This window comes from Helianthus annuus, chromosome 9 (genome assembly GCF_002127325.2).
Source record: "Helianthus annuus cultivar XRQ/B chromosome 9, HanXRQr2.0-SUNRISE, whole genome shotgun sequence".
In the NCBI taxonomy this organism is placed as follows: Eukaryota; Viridiplantae; Streptophyta; class Magnoliopsida; order Asterales; family Asteraceae; genus Helianthus; species Helianthus annuus.
In genome coordinates this window covers 40,381,695-40,390,696 of record NC_035441.2, presented here as the reverse complement: position 1 = coordinate 40,390,696, position 9,002 = coordinate 40,381,695, and the positions used below count along the sequence as shown (strand labels likewise).

The 9,002-nt window shown below is 38.8% G+C and overlaps 1 long non-coding RNA gene across 1 annotated transcript; it reads left to right on the top strand.

Annotated features, from left to right (window-relative positions):
- Positions 1-655: 655 nt before the first annotated feature.
- LOC110877417 lies at positions 656-4,505 on the top strand. The gene is made up of 9 exons (XR_004866185.1): positions 656-1,105; positions 1,190-2,036; positions 2,107-2,176; positions 2,248-2,334; positions 2,420-2,579; positions 3,208-3,282; positions 3,356-3,585; positions 4,101-4,151; positions 4,234-4,505. It is a non-coding gene; the product is annotated as an uncharacterized LOC110877417 (long non-coding RNA).
- Positions 4,506-9,002: the final 4,497 nt, after the last annotated feature.

Below are 9,002 nucleotides of genomic sequence, written 5' to 3'. Positions count from 1 at the left end.
GTAGATTTCTCTCTAGAATAGCACAACAAGCACTCTGTTCTTTGTAAGTAGATTTCTCGGGTTTATTTACAAGTCTAGGGTTTATTTACAAGATTTCTTGATTTTTGTTTAAATTTATAGGCTTTTTATGTGTTTTGTGTTTTTTTAGGGAGATTTCGTTTGGTTTTCGGTTTCTTTGACTGTGGTTTTTTTGCTAGGGTTTCGAACAGTGCGAGGTTATGGCGTCTGCAAATGCTGAGCTGGAGCGACTGCTTAAGGAGACAGGGAAACAGTTATCGCTTCCTCATGATGATGTACAGTTTACTTCTTTTGTTGAATCAATACTTTTCAATGTTAATGAAATATTATGGTTACACTTGAAGATTTGTGGAATTGTATGAGTTTGGAAGGACATTTACTGCCGTTTGATTGATTATTTTCTTGATGTTGCGAGAACGGAAGTGGTACATCATACATGGGGTCGACTGGTCGAGCAACTATTTCTAGCGGCACTTCAACAGGTAAGATTTGTATCTCTAATGAAACAAATTGTCTTAATTGATGTCTTTGTAGCATTATTTGGTACAGCCTTTTGATGTTGTGTATTTGTGCGTACAATTATCATCTTGCAGGTGTCTATAAAGCTTATGATTTAAGAGATGAGGGTTCAGACTACTTAGGAAAAGTTGTCTCCAAGGTGAGAACTAATAGTCTGGGTTAGTGAGGCTAACTGCCTTTGCAGGCCAGATCAGTCCCTTTCGTTTTCTATATCACTTTTGCGATTTTCTTACATGATTTTGTTTTCTATATCACATAAGCATCTGGGAGGTTGGTTCTCGAGAAAGGATGGTACATAAACCCTTCAAGGTTTGGGATTTATCTGCTTGCTCAATGCCTTTCTAGGTAAAGTTCCTTTTCCAATTTTGTGTTCATTGATGCATGTAAGTGATGAATTTTCAATGGTTGTGATTCAAGCAAACAATTTGTTAGATCAGCCAGGTTGAATCAGGACCGTTGAGTTCGATGAATTCAGGTCCGTACGGAACGTTCATCGGCGTATATGAGGGACATGGTGGACCGGAGACGTCAAGATTCGTTAACGAGAATCTGTTTGCTAATCTCAAGAGTAAGTTCGGTTAAACGGTTTCAAGAATTCGATTCGATTGTGTAAGTGTGAAACTTTATAAAGTATTTGTTTATTTTGGTTCAGGATTTGCGTCTGAGGATCAAGATATGTCTGCGAATGTTATCAAGATATGAGTTTCTTTCGGTTGTAAGAGAACAATGGCGGATATGCCCGCAAATAGCGTCTGTGGGGACGTGCTGTTTGGTAGGTGTTATTTGTAAAGGGTTGATTTACATTGCGAATGCTGGAGATTTGAGAGTGGTGTTAGGGAGAGCTGATCGAGAATGCAGGCGGTGAACGGTTAAAAAGCCAGAAGTCGAAGGTTACCGAAATTCAAAATGTAAGTACAATACATTACTCGAAAGGTTGATGTTGTTCAAGGTCAGCAACAGTTTATATTTACATAATTCTTTATGTCAGTTCAGTTTACGATCTGTTTATCATATTTTCAGGTACTGATTTGGCAAATTTGGTAAATGTGGCGGCTCTCAAGGTGGCAATGGACGGTGCAAAACCGGTAAACATGCCTGATTTAGGATTATAGCGACTCATAGCGAGAATAGTGACAATTAATTTCTTTTGATATAAATAGCAAGTAAATATAGCTATAAAATGGCTGGATTATAGGTTTTTGTTAAATATATATGTAAAATGGCATATATACCAGGGTATTTTGATATAATATACATATAAAAATATTTAAAAAATTTTCATACGTATCGCTGTTTATAAAATTTCCTCCCACTATTTATCGCTATTCGCTATGTGGCTTATAGGTACCTTATTGCTATTTGTCGCTATTCGCAATTAACAACTATGGGTGCCCTCGGATGTTGGTGGAGTTGCTAGAGCACGAGCTTTTGCTAAAAAGTTATCTGATGCGCCATTGACCATTGTTGATAAGCGGCGTCATGGGCACAATGTAGCTGAAGTAAGAAGTTTATAGATGAAGGAAAGAATTATATTCTCCCTTTTGATGTTTCTGATATTACCCTTTTCAGGTAACGAATTTGAACCGTGATGTGAAAGGTAAAGTAGCAGTTATGGTGGATGACATGATCGATACTGCTGGTGAGATTTACTTTCTTCTTCCTCTTGTATCTCTTTACATGGCGATTAATATGTTGATTTTGTGTTTATAGGTACTATTGCCAAAGGAGCAGACCTGTTGCATCATGAAGGGGAAGGGGCATGGAAGTTTATGCATACAGCACGCATGTTGTTTTCAGGTAACTCACACACCTTTTACCTAATACTTTGTCTCTTCCATATGAAAATGAATGGTTTAAGTTAAGTGGATATGTTTTACGGCAGTCCACTAGCAATTGATCGGTTGTCAAGTGGTCTATTTCAAGAGGTGATTACCACGAATACCATTCTGGTGTCTGAAAAGAACTATTTACCACCGCTGATTGTCTTATTGGTAGCAAACCTACTTGGCGAGAGCATCTGGCATGTGCATGATGATTACCCTGTAAGTATTGTTTTACATTTATATGCTTTTTCTAGAGCTGTAAAGATCGGCACTTGAATGGTTAGGTTGAGCTGACCCACAAACACTACTTTGTTTGTACTATTAAATTTTTTGTTAGCAGTTCATTCATTTATCATTTACAATAATAACATTGATGATAATTCATGGTTTGTTTTATGGGTTAGTCTAAATGGGTTCGGGTCAGTTTTGGGTCGAACCCATGAAATGGGTGTTTGGGTTGATTTACTGGGTTCGTGGGTTGATCGTTTAGTTACTCAAAAGAATTTTAACTGTGCGACTTAAATTTACGTGGTTTATATACAGTTGAACCGAATAAAATGTGCGACTTAAATCTGCGACTTAAAGTTACATGGTTTATATATCCAGTTGAATCAAATAAAATGATTACAAAGTTTTGTTATGCAAATATAACTAAAGATACCCAAAGATACCCAAAAACCAACCCGACTCATGCTTTTTGGAATGCTTCTGAGAACATTGAAACATGATCTGGCCTGTTTGCTCAACTGAACCGCTGATTCATGGTTGTTTGCAATGATGAGATTGAAATAACAGTTGATGGGGAGCCATTTGTGGCTTGTAATGAATGTGCATTCCCTATTTGCAGATCTTGTTATGAATATGAATGAAGAGGGTAATCAAGCTTGCCCTCAATGCAAAACCAGATACAAACAAATCAAAGGTATCCATGTTATGAATTTTTTAAGTGTCATTTAGTGAATATCAAAGAACCTAACAGGAAGTTTAAATACCAGGGAATCCAAGAGTGAATGGTGATGAAGAAGAGGATGAATTTGATGATTTGGATAATGAATTTAATCTCTGAAACAATGATAGGAGAGACCCTCATCATAGTTTTTCTGAACTTCCTTCGCGCCAGAATTTTGGGCCTGTTGCATCCAATATTACTGGTTTTGCCACTGCATTGGTGGTCAGCGCAAACGATCTTAGCCACAAGATCCCTCTTCTTACTTATGGTCAAGAGGTAATAGCACAATAGCGATTTTTGTTATGGGGCGTTTGGACATGCGTTTCAAAACTGATTATGTGATGTTAAATAACCTAATAAGATAATTAGATATGATTAATATCTTAGTGCTTAGTGATAAAATGATCAAATAGGACATAATGTTGAAAAAAAGGGTTAGCTGGTCGTAAAATGGGAATAAAGTTCTCTCAAATTCGACTAACAGGTAATTTCTTCTCAAAAGGTTGTTTCGAGAACTGATGGATCCTCAAAGATCTCTCCCTTTTGTTATTAAAGCACATGTACATCTAGCTATGAGTTGATAGGAATTAATTCTATTTTGTTGCAAATATGATTGCAAGAAAGAGTTACTTACATAGGTGAAGACACAAGTATTGACCCATTTAAACGAATTGATCTATTAAGTTATTTATCATTTTCGTTAGATTCAGTTATTATAATTTCTTGTGTAAATTTCAAAATCGTTGTAAAAAACGTACTCTTGTCACTCATGTTGCTACTTTTTCACACAGCTAAACTCAACTGCCATTTATGTACTTAGCCCTGTGGACATTATACCCGAGGTACATTGCTTTAAGCCCGCTTCACAATATATTAGCTCAAAAATATTTTTGATAAAATGATGGTTATTTTGATTTTTGACAGCATTGTTTGGAGTACTTGGTCTATTGGATGATGTCATGATAGTCCTTATCTTTTTCCTACATGTTGGCACCCTGTATCGGGCTATTCTTGTGCGCCGTTATGGAGGATCTTCAACCTCACGATTTGAAGCCTTATAATGATGTTGGTTGTTCCTGTTTAACATATGCAATTATGCTTCATCTGATATTGATACAATATAGAGATTGTGATCTTTGTATAATGATGGGGATGATTGTTTCAGTTGCAAGACGTACAAGTTTTCATTTTTATTAGTCTTGAGTGTTGGTTAGTCATTGGTCATGTATAACTTGGTTGATTTTCATTTAGGTTTAGTAGTGGTAAAATTTGGGGGGGGGGGATAAAGGGTCGGGTTAAACCAGATAATTTTTAGTGCAAGTCGAAAAAGTATGACAACGTTTCTTTCTCTTCTTTTGATTTACATAAATGGTGTGATAACTTTGATTGATTGTAAAATTTTGTCGAACAAGAGGCTTTTGAAGTAGAACTTGGTTGGTGCGTATATGAAAAACTTGTTTGACCATAGAGTTATCTTTTCGAGAGAAATTTGTTACGTGGTAGCTATAGCTTTAGTTCATAATGTCACATAGAGTTTGAAAGTGGATCTATAGTTTGAGTAAATTGCCATTTTAGTCCTTAAGATTTGACCAAAATTGGCACTTTAGTCCAAATAGTTTTTTCTTGCCATTTTAGTCCAAATAGTTTTGTTTTCTGCTATTTTAGTCCTTGACTTTTATCATTTTTTGCCATTTTTTCCAAACAACTAACTCCATTAAAAAATTTTAGTTAACTTAGGTGAGTTTTGGTCAAACCACATTTTTCTTTCTTTTGGAGATGGGATTGCAAAGAATATGGCTTGAAGTATTTGGAGATGGATTTCATATTTTGGCTTGTAATTCTCCTATGTAAGTTTAGAGGTGTCAATTTCGGCTATTATTTATAGAAAACTTGAAGCTTTAAATGGTTCAACCTGTTACCTAATCTGTTTGACCCATTCCTGCATTGTGAATGTTATAGTTCGAAGATTGTTTAAATGTTTTGGATTATTTTAGCGAATTTGTTTTGTTGTATTTGATAGGGAATGAGTGAGAATGTACGCCGCTAACAAGTTCTTTGATGGCTATGGTGGTGGAGCTTGCCCGACAGGAGGTTGATCTTCCTTGACAGATGGTTTAGTGGTTGAAGCCTTTGTGATCAACCACATTGGCATCACTTGTAGCATATTTGTTGTTAAAACTTATTTCAAGAAGCTTTCTTTAGATATTATTATTTCATACCATAAGAATTGAGGTTTTAACATGTTATGTTACTGTTTGTTTTTTTTTTTTTCTAGCAAAGTTAAATACTTGTGTTGAAATAAATGTTATTTACATAGTTGCCTTCGGCAGTGTTTTCTTTTTTTAAATTAATATTACTTCTTTGTGAGCAGATCACAGGTAGAGGTGGAAATATCATTTCAGCCCACTAATATGAAAACGAGATTAGATTAAGGTATATGGATGTGTACAAATTCTTGTGTGTAAACCGATACATTTAGCATCTTATATCATTATTGTTAATAAGGTTGTGGATGAATCTACTTTTGATATTTTTGAGAAAAGTATTTATGGTTTAAATACGTTTTCGTATAGAAACTTTTGGGTATATACGTTTTCGACCCCCCGTCGAAAACGTCAAGCTTCGCCACTGCCGAAGGCCTTATTGTAACTGATGATACGATTCATCATTCAAAACCGTTGATTTACCCACATCTTTAAAACCCCTCATAACATAACTAGAATCACACAATTTTTTTGTTTTCTCCTGAAGCCGGTAACCGGCCGTCGCACAATAACCACCAAACGCCATCACCAAACCACCAATCGCCACCGCACACCACTGATTCTCTGCCGCTGAAGAAGGCCGCAACCGACCCTCACGTTCTGCTACACTGCCACCATCGTCGTTGCACGCCACATCATAAACTACATCTCCGTACATAGCCCTAAACTCACCAACCTAAGGGTGGAGGCTATGGTTCAATCACTCTATGGTGTTTGAGTTATTCTCTACCCAATAATAGCATGCCATGTCAACTCCCCATTCTACTCCCCATTTTGCACTCAATCACTTGGTATGGTTCAAACACTATTAGGGTGTTTGAGTTATATATTTTTTTATTTCAAGAAATTATTTCTCAATCGATCAAACTCAAACATTCGGGGACTATACACCGAAACATCACACTCACCGGTTACCGAAAAGGGGAAGGGGTGATTCACCGTTCGGTGAAATGAAGTCCCCGATCCATTCACCGAACCACACCGTGCTCCCTAAGTGATATGTCTCCCGCCGCATCGCCCGGGTAAACGACTAGTTTCACACTATCCTTACATTACCATTCGTCATAATTCAATTTCGATTACATTCGATTTGAGATTCGAGTTTCGATTTGAGTTTCGATTGATTCGATTGAATACCACACAAAACATAAACTAAGGTTGGAAGCATCACAATAGACAATGAAATCGTTGCTTCCGTCGGGCAGTGTGAGAACAGGAGCATTGCAAAGCATGTGCTTGAGGGTTTGAAAGGCAGTCTCTTGTAGAGTTCCCCAAACAAAAGACTTGTGTTTATGAGTAAGAGCGGTAAGCGGCACAACGATCTTAGAGAATCCTTCGATAAATCGTCGATAATAGCCCGCTAGTCTGAGAAAAGAACGAACTTCGGATGGGTTCTTAGGCGTAATCCAGCTCTTAACGGCTTCAATCTTCGCGGGATTGACATGAATACCTTGACTATTAACGACGTGACCCAGAAATTGAACCTCCTCTAGCCAGAATTCGCACTTGGAGAACTTGGCATATAGTCGATTTCCCTGGAGTAGCTCGAGAACCAAACGTAGATGTTACGCGTGTTCGGCTTTCGACTTGGAACAGATCAAGACATCGTCGATGAACACGATGACGAAACGGTCAAGATAAGGCTTACACATGCGATTCATCAGATCCATGAAAACCGTGGCGCGTTGGTTAAACCAAAGGGCATAACGACGAATTCGTAGTGGCCGTATCGAGTTCGAAAAGCGGTTTTGGGGATGTCTTCCTCTTGAATGTCCAGTTGATGATAGCCTGCACGTAGATCGATCTTCGAGAAACACTTGGCACCTTGCAGCTGATCAAATAAGTCATCGATTCGAGGCAAAGGGTAACGGTTCTTGATGGTTTACTAATTCAACTCCCGATAGTCGATGCACATCCTGAACGACCCATCCTTCTTTTTAATGAAACGGACTGGTGCGCCCCAAGGAGAGGTGCTCGGGCGAATAAAGCCTTTTTCAAGTAATTCCTGGAGTTGATTCGAGAGTTCCCGCATTTCGGATGGAGCGAGTCGATAAGGAGCTTTGGCAATAGGGTTAACTCCAGGAATGAGGTCGATACGGAAGTCGATATCACGACTTGGTGGTAGTCCAGGAAGATCGTCAGGAAACACTTAAGGAAATTCATGAACCACTGGAACGTCTTTGACTTCAACCTTCCTTTTCTTTTCCTTCTCCACTGCTACAATGTTGGCCAAGAAAGCTCTGCATTCTTTGCAGAGATACTTGCTGGCTTGGATACACGACATGAGCTTGAGACCTTTCGAAGCTGTTTCACCGTACACACATAATAGATCACCATTCGCGAGCGAGAATCGAATCATCTTTTCAAAGCACACAACTTCACCATGGTTTTCGCGAAGAAAGTCCATGCATACTATGACGTTGAAACTTCCAAGTTGCATTGGAATAAGGTCGATTGGGAAGATATGATTGTTGAGCTCGAGGGTACAATCATGGAGAACTGAGTTAACGGCGACAGTTCTTCTAGTAGCGACTTCGACTTCAAATGACGAGGAAAGATAAGAGCGCTTACGACTAAGGAGCTTCTCGAATTCAAACGACACAAAGCAGTTATCGGCTCCAGTATCAAATAAACATGATGCATAAATACCATTCACTAGGAACGTACCATTAACCACATTGTTGTCAGCCTGAGCTTGACGGGCGTTGATGTTGAAGGTTCGGGCACGGGCTACTTGCTGCTGTTGCTGAGGCTGTTGTTGCTGCTGGGGCTCTTGTTTCACCACCCTGTTCGGGCACATGTTTGCAAAGTGGTTAGGGTCACCGCATGCAAAGCAGACTCCAGCATTGACCGCAGGTGCTTGAGCTGCTGGTTGGCCTTGAAGGGCTGGAAGTAGAGCTTGATGGGCAGCGGCTTGAACTTGGGCATGACGGGGACCATAGCGACAGTTCGCAGTGAAATGCCCGTAGAGGTTTGTAACGCCCGTCGTATATATCAAGATTTTATTAATAAAATACACATTTAAATGTTAAAATGTGACTTTACAAAAACTTTTCATACTGACATTTCCACATGTTAACAACGTTTCAAAAATTGCAACTTAATGTAATTGGATTCGTCGTTTTAAAGATACGACAAAACGCCGCGCGGAAGCTTGTATTTTATCGTGTTCGGTTCCTCATCGAGATTGATCTTCATCCGGGAACTCTTGGCGATCACCTATGATCAAAACCAACTTAAAAGTTAGTTTTGATAGTCAAATATTAAGTTCAAACAAGTACAGGGGTTAAAATGACAAAAATAAAAAACTTTCCGGAGTTATGGGCGTCGCGTGACACCAAGGGCCTAGGCGTCACGCCTAGCCCTTGTTTTCACAGACTGCTGCCTTCAGCTGTTGCTGTACATTCCCAGCTCAACCCGATTTCACGG